At 42.3% G+C, this 14,738-nt stretch overlaps 1 protein-coding gene across 3 annotated transcripts in view; it reads left to right on the plus strand.

Moving 5' to 3' along the window:
• Nucleotides 1-14,738, plus strand: part of RTF1 (RTF1 homolog, Paf1/RNA polymerase II complex component) — a 63,019-nt gene that overhangs the window by 17,096 nt on the left and 31,185 nt on the right. The window contains exon 3 of one of the 3 annotated variants that reach the window (XM_036297923.1): nucleotides 6,623-6,730. The exons of the other annotated variants lie outside the window; for them this stretch is intronic. The gene's annotated coding sequence lies outside the window, so the exon portion shown is untranslated. The remainder of the gene's footprint in view (nucleotides 1-6,622; nucleotides 6,731-14,738) is intronic. 3 annotated transcript variants of the gene reach the window in all.

Below are 14,738 nucleotides of genomic sequence, written 5' to 3' on the forward strand. Positions count from 1 at the left end.
ATCTTCAGGAAAAAAAATCACTTCTACAGTTGTGGTAAACAACCTGCTTCCCTATTTATTTATTTATTTTTTAAATCTTTATTGTTCAGATTATTACAGTTGTTCCTCCCCCCCCCCCCCCGTAGCTCCCTTCCACCCACTCCACCCTCTGCCCTTACCCCACGGCCCCCTCCACTGTCCTCATCCATAGATGTACAATTTTTGTCCATTCTCTTCCCGCATCCCCCACACCCCTTACCCCCTCAGAATAGTCAGTCCACTCCCTCTCTATGCCCCTGATTCTATTATATTCACCAGTTTATTCTGTTCATCAGATTATTTATTCACTTGATTTTTAGATTTACTTGTTGATAGATGTGTATTTGTTGTTCATAGTTTGTATCTTTACCTTTTTCTTCTTCCTCTTCTTTTTTTTTAAAATATATTTTATTGATTTTTTACAGAGAGGAAGGGAGAGAGATAGAGAGTTAGAAACATCGATGAGAGAGAAACATCGATCAGCTGCCTCCTGCACATCTCCTACTGGGGTTGTGCCCGCAACCCAGGTACATGCCCTTGACCGGAATCGAACCTGGGACCTTTCAGTCCGCAGGCCGACACTCTATCCACTGAGCCAAACCGGTTTCGGCTTCTTCCTCTTCTTAAAGACTATCTTTCAGCATTTCATATAATACTGGTTTGGTGGTGGTGAACTCCTTTAGCTTTTTCTTATCTGTGAAGCTCTTTATCAGACCTTCAATTCTGAATGATAGCTTTGCTGGATAAAGTAATCTTGGTTGCAGGTTCTTGCTATTCATCACTTTGAATATTTCTTGCCACTCCCTCTGGCCTGCATAGTTTATGCTGAGAAATCAGCTGACAATTTTATGGGTATTCCCTTGTAGGTAACTGTTTTTCTCTTGCTGCTTTTAAGATTCTCTCTTTGTCTTTTGCTCTTGGCATTTTAATTATGATGTGTCTTGGTGTGGTCCTCTTTGGATTCCTTTTGTTTGGGGTTCTCTTCGCTTCCTGGACTTGTAAGTCTATTTCTTTCATCAGGTAGGGAAAGTTGTCTGTCATTATTTCTTCAAATAGGTTTTCAATATCTTGCTCTCTCTCTCTTCTTTTGGCACCCCCATAATTCGGATTTTGGTACACTTGAAGTTGTCCCAGAGGCTCCTTACACTATCTCCATATTTTTGGAATCTTTTTTTATTTTGCTTTTCCGGTTGGGTGTTTTGTACTTCTTCGTACTTCAGATCTTTGACTTGATTCTTGTGATCCTCTAGCCTGCTGTTGAATCTCTGTATAATATTCTTTTTTTTTTTTTTTTAAATATATTTTATTGATTTTTTACAGAGAGGAAGGGAGAGAGATAGAGAGTCAGAAACATCGATGAGAGAGAAACATCGATCAGCCGCCTCCTGCACATCCCCCACTGGGGATGTGCCCGCAACCCAGGTACATGCCCTTGACCGGAATCGAACCCGGGACCCCTCAGTCCGCAGGCTGACGCTCCATCCACTGAGCCAAACCGGTTTCGGCTGTATAATATTCTTTATTTCAGTCAGTGTATGCTTAATTTCTAGATGGTCCTTTTTCATATCCTCAAGGGTCTCACTAGACTTATTGAGGATCTTACTAAATTTATCAGCGGTTTCTAGAAAATTCTTGGAAAACCTTATAACCGTGGTTTTGAACTCTATATCCAGGAGTTTGCTTTCCTCCATTTCTGTCATTTGTGATCTGTTTCTTTGTCTCTGCATTTTGGCTGCTTCCCTGTGTTGATAAAGTGGCTTTCTGTGCTAGGTGTCCTATAGGGCCCAGTGGCTCAGCCTCCCCAATTACCTGAGGCGGACACTCTTGGTGCACCCCTTTGTGGGCTGTGTGCGCAGTCTTGTTATAGTTAAGCCTTGATTGTTGTTGGTATCACTGGGAGGAATTGACCTCCAGGCCAGTTGTCTGTGAGAATCAGCTGTGTCTACGGTGGGAGAACTGTGCTGGAAACACCCCTTGGGGGCAAGACTTGCTTCAGTGGGGCTTTGGTGCTCACGGAGTCTGCCCTTTGAGTGTCCTTTATGGATCCGAGGAGCAGCAATCTGGATGGTCCCACTCTGACCACTGGGTACACTGGCTCTTGGATCTCTAAGGAAGTGCTAATTTAGCCTCTGCCTGAGGCTACCCAGCAGGAGCTATGGAGAGAGCTGCAGATTCCTCTTCCTTGTTTGTGGTTTGGAGGTGCCCAGATGAGGCCCAGCTGTGAAGCAATGCAAGCTGCTGTGGGGCCTTGGGCCTTCTTTTGGATGTTCTGGGTCTCTCTGACCCAGCTGCAGTTTGTTAGGTAATTTTAGATCTCAAAGGGCCAGCCCATTCATATGCAAAAGCTTCTGCCGCTGCTTGGGTGGGGCGGGGTCTCAGGGAATCAACAGGGTGGAGCAAACAGCTATGGCTGATCCTCAGTCTTGTCCTAAGAGGCCCCGGGTCTCAGTGTCCCGAGGTAATTGCTGCAAGCTCCTCTGAGAGAAAGCCGCCCTCAAGTTTCACCCGATGCCAGACAGTCCAGTTCCTTCCCGTATGAGTCTGGGTCCCCAGAGACTCGCCTGGAACTGGAGTCGGGGCTTGTGTCTCCCTTCCGATTGAAAAAGACAACCTCTTCCTCAGTTGCCAGCCCTTACCGCACACGCCTCCGTACCTCTGCACTTTACTTCTGCACCTCCTCTGAGTCTCAGTGTGCTTTTCTCTTTCCTTCTAGTTGTAGGATTTCCACTCAGCCAGCCTTCCTGTGGTTCTGTATGATGTCCGTTTTGTCTTTTAGTTGTATTTTTGAAGTGGTTGTGCGAGGCAGTAATTTCATGTGTTTACCTATGCCGCCATCTTTGTTTCTCCTGCTTCCCTATTTATAATGGTCTGGCCCTCTAGCAACTTCAGCGTGAAATTATAGCTAATTTGCCTACAAACGTCAGGTGGTCATAATAATCTGGCTGTGTGTGTGTGTGTGTGTGTGTGTGTGTGTGTGTGTGTGTTTTAGAGAGAGGAAGGGAAAGGGATAGATAGAAACATAGATCATCTGCTTCCTGCACGGCCCTCCTGGAGATTGAGCCTATAACCCGGGCATGTGCCCAGACTGGAATCCTCCTGTTTCATGGGGCTACACTCAACCACTGAGCAACACCGGCTGGCCCATTTTATTTTTTTAAATGCATAGAAAATACAGGAAAATCTTGAATAATTTCCTTTTCCCACTGTTCTTATATCAACTACTTTTATTTTCCATGTTTCAGAAGTCAGCTATTGTGGGTTTCCTTCCCTCACCTGTCAATATTCTATGAAGTTTGAATCTGTGGTATATCTAGAATATCCTATTACATGTTTATGGTCTTTGCATCATAAGATACAAGCATAAATATTCTGTGAAGTATTTCATTCTTCATATTTGAGTCCTAAATATGCAGTTACTTGTAGGGGTTCCCTTGATACTTTTTAGCTGCTGTGTCAGGACAGCAGAGTGTGTGCTACCTCCACAGCTTAGAGAAACCCAAAACTTGTGCTAGAGTACATCCAGAGTCCATAAAGACCTTCACAGCTTAAGGTTCCTTGCAGCTACTTAACCATATGTAAAAGTCCTCACCTTAGAATCCTACCCAACTGTTTATACACTTATTGGCAAAAAGCTGACAGGCAAGTTGCACTCTGCCCAGTGGGCAATGAGACTTTGAGTAACTTCCCCCTACAAGGTTCTTACCTCCTGCTGCTGCCTTCAGGTCCCAGTTCCCCAGGGCCACAAGCTTCTTGCAGCTCTACTCCAATCTCCTTTCCCCCAGCCCCACTGGGAATAGCGGCCTCAGTATCATGGCCATTCTGAAAGGCGCCTTCAGTATGTATTATCACTCTTTCACCCAGACTGCTAGCTGAGCACCTCAAAGTTAGGGTGCATATTTTATTACTTTGGACAATTCAGCAAACTGTCCAGAAAGATTGAGAAAGCAATTTTTTTGAGTCCTGCCAACCACTAGAGAACTCAGTGGTATTACTGTGAGGATATTTTATAGAGTGGAAGGGAGGATGGAGGAAGGAGATGGCTACCCAATTTTGGGTTGGGTAGGGAACTTCTGAGAGATCCTTAGAATATAAAGTTTGAGACAGCAGCTCTTGCCATTTTTTCTCTCTCATAATGATATTCATGTCTTTTTGTAGGTAAAAACTATATAATGAGATAATTTGCTATGTTGTCTCATTTCTGCTATGGCTTTTATATTCTTACTAGAGGCCCAGTACACGAAATTCATGCACTTGGAGGTATCCCTCAGCCCAGCCTGCGCCCTCTCGCAGTCCAGGAGCCCTCGAGGGATATCCGACTGATGGCTATTTCTAACATATATCAGTAGATGAGAGATAGATTGATAGCCATCAGTCGGACATCCTTAGTGCTGACACGGAAGTGGGAGAGGCTCCCGCCACCACAGCTGCACTTGCCAGCCTTGAGCCGGGCTTCTGGCTGAGTGGCGCTCCCCCTGTGGGAACTCACTGACCACCAGGGGGCAGCTCCTGCATTGAGCACCTGCCCCCTGGTGGTCAGTGTGCATCATAGTGACCAGTCGGTCCACTGTTTGGTCGATTTGCATATTAGCCTTTTATTATATAGGATTATTTACAGAAATTTGGTTGTTAAAGCAAGTACCAGTCAGATGGAGCCTACTTGTACCATACGTTACTCTAATTTTTTCAGATACACCTCCCAATCCTTATTGTTTATTATCGTTAGTGAACAGTGAATACAGGTAGAAAAAGTATATTGGTCCCTTCAGATTTGATAGTGCAGAAAACTGGTCAAGAGCAACTGAGATGGTTAGTGGGTGATTTGTTATAGGGAGAGACATGCACTGATTATAGGGAAAGAAGATATCTAGCTGAAAGTTATGAAAGTTTTCTATCCAGAAAAAAAATGGGTGCATTGGACATTAAGTATAAGATTCAATTAGGGAGGGAATAGTGGGTATTATGTTATCTTCATCCAGGGGCAAGGGGACCTAAGTTTAATGAAAGTGAATATACTTACGTATTATTTTTGGTGAATGCATTATTCTCAGTGAGAATTTGGGGCACATGGGAATCTTTCTGTAAGGTTTACTTTGACTAAGCCTGGAAAATTGGAACGCACACCTCATAGTAAGCCATAATGCTGAGTACTGTGGTACTTTGGTGCTGTCACTTCTTTTTTTTTAAATATTGCATAGAATTTTTTTTTTAAGATATCTTTATTGATTTCAGAGAGGAAGGGAGAGGGAGAGAGAGAGAGAGATAGAAACATCGATGCTGAGAGAGAATCATTGATTGGCTGCCTCCTGCACGCCCTCCACTGGGGACCGAGCCCGCAACCCAGGTACGTGCCCTTGACTAGAATCGAACCCGGGACCCTTTAGTCCACAGGCCAATGCTGTAGCCACTGAGCCAAACCTGCCAGGGCGGTGCTGTCACTGAAAGCATTAGATGGGAGAAGCACCACCAAGGATGCAAACAGAAGTGTCAGGGAAGAAAAATAATGAGGCTAGGAGGAAGAGAGCAACAGCTCACTCATGAGGTGGGATTTAAAAACAACAAAAAAGTACATTTGTTTGGAGGAATTGAGTCCTAAATTAAGTTGTTCAGAGTCCTTTTTAGAAATGGTGGATGATATATAAACAGACAGCTGCAGCTAGATAAGAAGAAAGCCTCGATTTTCACTAGTTACTGGTAAAAATCACGTGGGATACCAAGAAAACCTTTTTTGTTGTTCAAAATTGAGTATAACTACATTAGACGCAGTGAGGAAACAGCTGCATTATGTTCTAATATCCTCTACCTAACTGAGAATTTTTTATTTAAAGCTTCATGTATAGTCTTGTTTTCAACATTTTTGAGCAATAAAAGCATCTGGCCCAGCCCTGTAGTTCGGCACATGTCATGCCTCTTTTTTCTTCCCCAAGACTTCTGTCAGCCTTCCTGGTTGCAAAACTCACCCACTTGCCTCTCCAAAGACTCTGGTCTCTTCTTGCTTTCCCCCCATTCCATTATTTTCTATTTCTTTCTGAAGCTTCTCTTTTTCTCCTATTTCATCTGATCTTTTGGGTTCTCCCACTTTAATCTAGTTATAGTCCTAATTCCCACTCTGTTATCACTTGCTGGCTCTAATATTTGTATTAATACAATATTTTGAAAAAGATAACTTTTACTTATATATTCATTTAGTAACAATTTTTCCTGGAAGTTGGCCTAGATATGTACGAGTATTTTGTTACGCTTTACCGAAGAGATACATAATACATAATTAGCACATGCTTCTGATAAAGGCCTTCACTGCTAAGCTAGTATTTATTTTCATGTCTATGTATTGATTTAGTAAAGTTTGCATACACATAGTTCTCCAGAACAAGATGTTCCACACAGATGAATTATCCTAATACTGAAACTAAACTCTTGAAAGTTTAGAATATAAAGCCCACTACATTTGAAAAGTTTATTTTTATATTATTATATATAGTTGTTTTTCTTGTTGATTTAGTCATGATTATGAATGGCAGTTCTTGTACCATGAAATAATGACTTCCAAAATGTTGAGCTGTGTGGTACTGCTTTTTATACCTTTTCTTTCTCTCCATTACTGTAGGTAAGAAGTGGCCACTTGTTCTCATCTTTTGGTAATCTGCTCTACTTCCAACTTCCTGCATCTGATCTGCTCTGTGGTCAGGAAACCAGGGGACCCCATAGAGTTTAGGTTGGAATACTCTTCTTTAGTACTTGAATTTAGCAACAATTATTTGGATTGCTTACAAGCCTTATTTTTACATACTTCTTAGTTCTTGGCTATTTAGATTATCATACAGTAGCACCTTATTTATCTTGATACCATTAAAAGCTCATCATAGTCCTGGCCAGTGTAGTTCAGTGGTTAAAGCATCGGCCCATGCACCAAAAGGTAGTGGGTTTGATTCCCGATCAAGGACATGTACCTCGGTTGCATGTTCTATACCTGGCGCTGCTCAGGGTATATGTGTGAAATAACCAATCAACGTGTTTCTCTCACATTGACCTCTCTCCCCTCCCTCCCTCTCTCTCCCTCTCTCCTTCCTCCATCCTCCCTTCCACTCTATAAAATATCCTCAGGTGAGGATTAAAAAATCTCATCACAAGAATTTGGAAAAATAAAGTGATTTTCATAGACCACTTGCTCAGACTTGTGTACAACAAATTCTGACATTTCCTACCAAACAGTAGAATGGAGTACTGATTATATTTTACTTTTTTGTTGTTGTTAATCCTCACTAGAGGATATTTTTCCCATTGATTTTTAGAGAGAGTGGAAGGGAGGAGGTGGTGGAGAGAGACAGAGATTGATGTGAGGGAGACACTTTGATTGATTGTCTTCCACACGTACCCCAGTTGGGGCCCGGGATCTAACCTGCAACCCAGGTATGTGCCCTTGACTGGGAATTGAGCCCACGACTCTGGTGCGTGGGCCAACAATCTAACTACTGTTTTGTTTTTTTAAAACATATTCTTATTGATTTCAGAGAGGAAGGGAGAGAGAGAGAGATAGAAACATCAGTGATGAGATATAACCAGTGATGGGCTGCCTTCTGCCCGCCCACACTGGGGATCAAGCCTGCAACCTGGGCATGTGCCCTGACTGAGGAATCGAACCGTGATCTCCTGGTTCATAGCTTGATGCTCAACCACTGAGCCACACCAATTGGACTAACCACTGTTACACACCAGCCAGTGCTACATAAATGTTTTTTGGTGTGGGGGGAGCTACATATTTTTGTATTACATCTGTTTCACTTTTGTTTTTGTCTCCATACCAGACTTTAAGTTTTTGTGATTGAGTGTAGTGATTCTCTATGTTTTCCAGTTAAATATATGTGATTGCCTGGTTATAAAATACAGTAGTGTCTTTTGTATTTTGTCTGATTAATTACATAGAAAAGAAAGCTAAGCTATTCTTCATGTTCTGTGGGCTGACATTAAATTGTATTTATTCTTCAACTCCATTGGCCCTATTCTATTTTCTGGGGGGCAAAAAACACCTACGTCAGAAACCATGCCCTTCTCACATACTTCATTGCTGGCCACTGTCAATATCTAGATAATGACTACAGAACCCTTTTAAAGATTGCTTTGACTTAGTATAACACTCAGTTAATATAGAATCTTACAACTCTAAAACTCTAATAGTTCATAAAGATCATCTGGATTCTTGTATTCCAGATCATAAAATAGTACCCTGCATATATATAAACTTAATGGTGTGTTCTAAACTTCTTTTATTCTATCTTCTTTGAGTCTCACACTACCCCGATAGATGGTCAAGGTGGTATTGTCATTCCTACTTTATCCACAAGGAAACAATTTCAGTTAAGGGCTTGGGCTGTATTCCAGTTCTTCTTTTTTATTTTTACTTCTTTATTGTTGAAAGTATCACATGTTTCCTTTATTCCTATTCTTTTAAACGCTAATCCCAGTATAGTTTATCACTAACCCAGCTGTTCTTCTTGAATCCTACTTACCTCAAAGTATTTTTGTTTCACTTGTAAATTCATTTCAGAGTAACTGAGTTGCAATGGTTTATAGTCTGACCCTTGAGACCTTCCTTGCCCACTAGAGATATCCTCCCTGAAGACTTGAAGTTTCTTTCTGTGTGTGTGTGTATGTGTGTTTTGCCTCCAGGATGCTCAAACTACTCAGTGTCTCAATGTTATCTAAATCCAAAGCGACTACTTCCAACCCCATGTTCCTTCCTGTCTTTTGGCTGAGTGCCAGGAAGGTCAGTTTGTCACAGGTTGTGTGGTACTAACCCTCCTTATATCATTATATTATTGCTGCCCAGTGAAAGTCAAACTACAAATCTCATTTTTTTTTAATCTCTTTTTATTTATTAAGAAAACATCTTGCCCTGGCTGGTATTGCTCAGCGGTTACAGTCAGTTTGTGCACCCCAAAGGGTTGTGGGTTCAATTCCAGGTCAAGGGCATGTACCTGTGTTGCAGGTTCTTTCTCTGGTCCCGGTTGGGGCATGTGCTGGAGGTCTCACATGTGTCTCACACCCATATCTATCTATCTATCTATCTCTCTCTCTCTCTCTCTCTCTCTCTCTCTCTCTCTCTCCCCCTCCCCCCCCCACTCCCTCCCTCCCTTCCACTCTCTCTAAAAATCAATGGAAAAAATATCCTCTGGTGAGGATTAACCCACAAAAGAAAAAGAAAACATCTTCCTAACAGTCTGTTTTAGGTTTTCTTCACTACATACAGGGTGAGGCAAAAGTAGGTTTACAGTTGTGAGTATGTGAAAGTTTATTCTTGTAATATTTATTAACTAGAGGCCCGGTGCATGAAATTCATGCACTGGGGGTTGGGGAGGGTGGGGGTTCCTCAGCCTGGCCTGTGCCCTCTTGCAGTCCGGGACCCCTTGCTCCTTACTACCTGCCTGCTTGCTGCTCCCTACCACTCGGCTTGCTGCTCCTTAGTGCTGCTACGGAGGCTCCCGCCACCGGCAATGCACTCATCAGCCATGAGTCCAGCTTCTGGCTGAGTGATGCTCCCCCTGGTGTTCAGTTCATAGCGACCAGTAGTTCCACCGTTTGGTTGATTTGCATATTAGGGCTTTATTATATAGGATTATTAAATTACTTTTCATATGAACAAATGTAAACCTCCTTTGCCCCACCCTGTATGTGCATGCTTCCTTTGTTATGTGTAGTTCTGAATACATGTAGACTGCTTAGGAAAGCAGGACATCCATGCATATGAGAGTTCTGAGTGACAGTGGATCCTTTTGCTTTCCCAGATTATTATTGAGCAGCTCTCACTGGGGGTGGCTCAGGCCTTTGCACTCAGATGCAGATCAGCAGGCACTCATTTTCTCATTCTTGCTTTCTGTATGGTGCACTTTTAAGGTCACAACAATTTGCCTTTTAGTAGAGCCATAGCTCCCAAAACAAATTAAGAAATGCCAGGTCACTTCCTCCCCTTTGTACTGGATGGCAAAGGCCTAAGAGCATCCCTTGAATCCTATCCTTTACTTTTGAGCCTCCATTTACTACCACACCCTGGCAATGAAAGAAGAATTCATTTTCCCCTCAATTTCGGAGTCAACAGAATAAGACTTTTGCAGGAATAGGTGAGCATTGCTAGGCTAATGGCTGAATTAAGATATTTCTATGTCGATTTTTCCTGCCACAAGCCTTTCTCATCTCCTTTATGGTTTATTAATTCCTGTGATCTGGAGAAGAGGTACTGGGAAAATCTTTAACATATGTACTTAGAACATTGGGAACCTCTGGTTTACAAGAGTAAGTGTAAACTATAATAAATGTGATGTATTCTCCAGTAAAAGAAATCTTTGGGAGATTATTGGTAGCTTTTTGAGTATCTTTCTCTATATTTAAATAGGAATAAATAGGAATGAGATGGGCCCCCCCAAAAAATTTTAAAGATATTTTTATTGATTTCCGAGAGGAAGAGAAAGGGAGAGAGTTATAGAAACATCAATGATGAGAAACATCATTGATCGGCTGCCTCCTGCATGCCCCATACTGGGGATCAAGCCTACAATCCGGGTATGTGCCCTTGACCGGAATCAAACCTGGACCCTTCAGTCCACAGGTCAAGTCTATCCACTGAGCAAAACCAGCTAGGACTGACCCCGAAATTTTAAGTGATTATTTATCTTTGGGTGATGGAAATTTGGGTGATTTTCTTTTAGCTTTATTTTATTTTAAATATATTTTTATTGATTTCAGAGAGGAATGGAGAAGGAGAGAGAGAGATAGAAACATCAATGATGAGAAATAATCATTGATTGGCTGCCTCCTGCATGCCCCACACTGGGGATAGAGCCCACAACGTGGGCATGTGCCCTGACTAGGAATTGAACTGTGACCTCCTGGTTCATAGGTCAGCGCTTAACCACTGAGCCAAGCCAGGCGGGCTCTTTTAGCTTTAAAAAATATACTTTGTCCTAGCCAGGTAGCTCAGTTGATTAGAGCATCATCCTAATACACCAAAGTTTCGGGTTCAATCCCCGATCGGGGTACATATAAGAATCAACCAATGAATGCATAAATAAGTGGAACAGCAAATTGATGTTTCTCTTTCTCTTTCTCTTCCTCTTTCTCTCTAAAATCAATCAATCAAAAAATACTTTCTCTTTTTTAAAGTATATAATAAACATTTTTCTTAAAATTATATTTTTAAGGTTTATAAAAAAATAAGATATGTTTTTAGAAAGTATATGCAAATAGATGTATAAATACAAAGATGTATTTATAAGAAATTTTCTGTCCAATATAGTGAGCTTGGTTGTTTGCCGTTGGCATGACATACCCTATTGAGCTAGCCTCATGGGAGGTAAGGCATCTTTGTCTTCTCATCTCTTGAAAATTGTTGGAAGGAAAAACGAGCTTTTCTTCCCACACTCAGGTTTAGCCAGGAAAGCCCTTTTTAATGGGCAACATTTTATTTTCTATTTATCTTTTCTCCCTCTTCCCTAAGGCCATGGTCGGCAAACTGCGGCTCGTGAGCCACATGCAGCTCTTTGGCCCCTTGAATGTGGGTTTTCCATAAAATACCACGTGCGGGCGCGCATGTACAGTGCGATTGAAACTTCATGGCCCATGCGCAGAAGTCGGTATTTTGTGGAAGAGCCACGCTCAAGGGGCCAAAGAGCCGCATGTGGCTCGCGAGCCGTGGTTTGCCAACCACTGCCCTAAGGGATAAATATCACAGACTATGAATGAGTGACAGTTGCTAAGCTCAGCCAGTGTCAAATTGCAGCAGATTGAGAGTGGAAGGATAAGGAAGCCAACTAGCTTCCTAGTACCGCCTGAATTGGATTCACCTGTGCAACTTCACATTTAGATCTTTATTGCTCTCATAAACACCTTTTTCCCCTTGGGAGGCCAGAATTTGGCTCTATTGTACATGAGAAACCCAGATCTGTAGGCAAAAATAGACCTAGTGACTCTAACACACATGTGACCCTGGCAGTTCAGCCTTTACCCTCTTGGCCTCATCTTTCTATTGGGTAGAAATACAGAGGGCCAAGGAACCTTGTTTGGAGGAAGAGGGTGATGCCCATTTTCATAACCAACCATTAAAAATGGACTAATATGTTCATAGTTGTACTATTTGTTGTAACCAAAGCCAATGCAAGAGATGTTTTATATACTTTGTTACCTCTGGTACTGTATCTGTGATGTCATCATAGGAAGTTGATATATTTTAGCTCCATTAACTGAGAAATTAAACACTTTAGCTTCTTTGGGATTCTTTCAAACAAACCTAAAATTATCTTCCTCGAATGATTAAAATTTGAAATGATTAAGCACTATTATTGAGTCTCCATCAACCTGGTTAAAATGGTTTGCTCTGCTCTGGTGATTCCTTGAGACCCTGTCCTACCCAATTTGTGGGTCCACTCAAACTGCTTCCAGTAACCTCTTCATACAGATTGCCTGTCTTCTGTCATGCTGGAAGACATGCGATCAAATGTTAAAACATCAAATGTCCACAAACCCCAAACAAGCAGCACTTGGCTTCAGTGTGCCCCTTACCACTTGCTAAGTGGCCTCAGGCCCAGCACTAGCGGCAGCCAGCCTCAGTTCGCAGCTTGGCCTCTCACAGGCACCCCTAAGTCCAGCACAAGTAGCAGCCATCTGTGGATTGCTCTGTAGCTCATGCTGGGCACAGGCGGCAGCTGATCTTTTTTTTTTTTTTTTAATATATTTTATTGATTTTTTACAGGGAGGAAGGGAGAGGGATAGAGAGTTAGAAACATCGATGAGAAAGAAATATCAATCATCTGCCTCCTGCACACCCCCTACTGGGGATATGCCCACAACCAAGGTACATGCCCTTGACCGGAATCGAACCCAGGACCCTTCAGTCCGCAGGCCGACGCTCTATCCACTGAGCCAAACTGGTTAGGTCAGTACACTTTTTTTTTTTTTTGGTGCCCTTGACTGAACCTGGGACCCTTCAGTCCGCAGGCCGACGCTCTTTCCATTGAGCCAAACCAGCTAGGGCTGGCGGCAGCTGATCCTGACCAGCACTTACTGGGAGGCCCCAGAACCAGCACAACCAGTGAACAGATTCAGACTACACCAGAGCATACCCAACCACCTCCATGAACGACATTCAAGGGGCAAACTAGTTGGGCGCTAGAGCCCTGCTGAAGTGAGTGCTACTCTGTCTTGCTCTGTGGGGTTGGCCCTTGCACAGCAGCTCCAGGGCTGTGGTCACAGCCAGTTCTCATAGCTGATTGGCCTAGGGCCGTGGTCGGCAAACTGCGGCTCACGAGCCACATGCGGCTCTTTGGCCCCTTGAGTGTGGCCACAAAGTTTCAATCGCACTGTATGTGCATGCCCGCACGTGGTATTTTGTGGAAGAGCCACACTCAAGGGGCCGCAGTTTGCCGACCACTGGCCTAGGGGTATAGCACTTGCATTGATGTGGCAACAGCATTTAAGGCTTAACTACAACAGGAGGGTGCACCTGGAGGGCCCAGCTTGGGTGACTGGGTAGACTGTGCCACTGGGCCCTACAGGACATGTACTACATAAGGCCACTCTACCAACAATGGGAGATGTAGCATCTCTACCTAATACATAGAAACAAACACAGGGAGGCTGCCAAAATGAGAAGACAAAGAAACATGTCCCAAATGAAAGAACAGAACAAATAACCCAGAAAAAGAACTAATATAAAATGAAGACAAGCAATCTACCAGACGTAGAGTAACAATACTGGTTACAAGTTTGCTTAATGAACTTAGAGGAAGAGTGGATGAAGTTAATGAGTACTTCAACAAAGGGATGTAAAAGAACATAAAAGTGGAGACAGAAAACATAAAATTGGACCAGTCAGAAATGAAGAATACAATAACAAATGAAGAATACATTACAAAGAATCAACGGTAAATAAAGCAAAGGATCAAATCAGCGATTTAAAAGATAAAGTAGCAGAAAACACCCATTTAGAACAGTAAAAAGAAAAAAGAATCTTAAAAAATGAGGATAGTTTAAGGAGTCTTTGGGACAATTTCAAACATACCAACATTTGCATCATGGGGCTGCTGGAAGGAGAAAAGAGAACAAGGAATTTAAAATCTATTTGGAAAAAAAAATAATGGAAAACTTATCTAACTTGATGAAGGAAATAGACATACAGCCCAGGAAGTGCTGAGAATCCCAAACAAGATGAACCCACAGAGACCCACATCAAGACATAATTAAAATGTCAAGGGTTAAAGGCAAAGAGAATCTTAAAAACAGCAAGAGAAAATCAATTAGTTACCTACAAGGGAGCTCCCAGAAAGCTGTCAGCTGATGTATCAATAGAAACTTTGCAGGCCAGAAGGGATTGGCACAAAATATTCAAAGTGATGAAAAGCAAGGACTTACAACCAATATTACTCTACCCAGCAAAATTGTCATTTAGAATCAAAGGAGAGATAAAGAGCTTCCCAGACAAGAAAAAGCTAAAGAAGTTCACCACCACCACACCAGTATTACAAGAAGTGTTAACACATTGCGTACCTCATAGAAATCTCTAAGACATACGCCAGGGACCGCACGTTTTTGGGCAAACTGCACGTTATTTAAATCATCATAATGCACTTTAGGTGTTGTTTTTCAATAATTATAACATTTTTATTTACAAAAACAAACAAAGTTCCTAGTACTTTTTTAACATATGGTACTGCGTAAAACATTTTCCTCTATAAAGA

Source organism: Myotis myotis, unplaced genomic scaffold (assembly GCF_014108235.1).
Source record: "Myotis myotis isolate mMyoMyo1 unplaced genomic scaffold, mMyoMyo1.p scaffold_m19_p_1, whole genome shotgun sequence".
NCBI classification, from domain to species: domain Eukaryota; kingdom Metazoa; phylum Chordata; class Mammalia; order Chiroptera; family Vespertilionidae; genus Myotis; species Myotis myotis.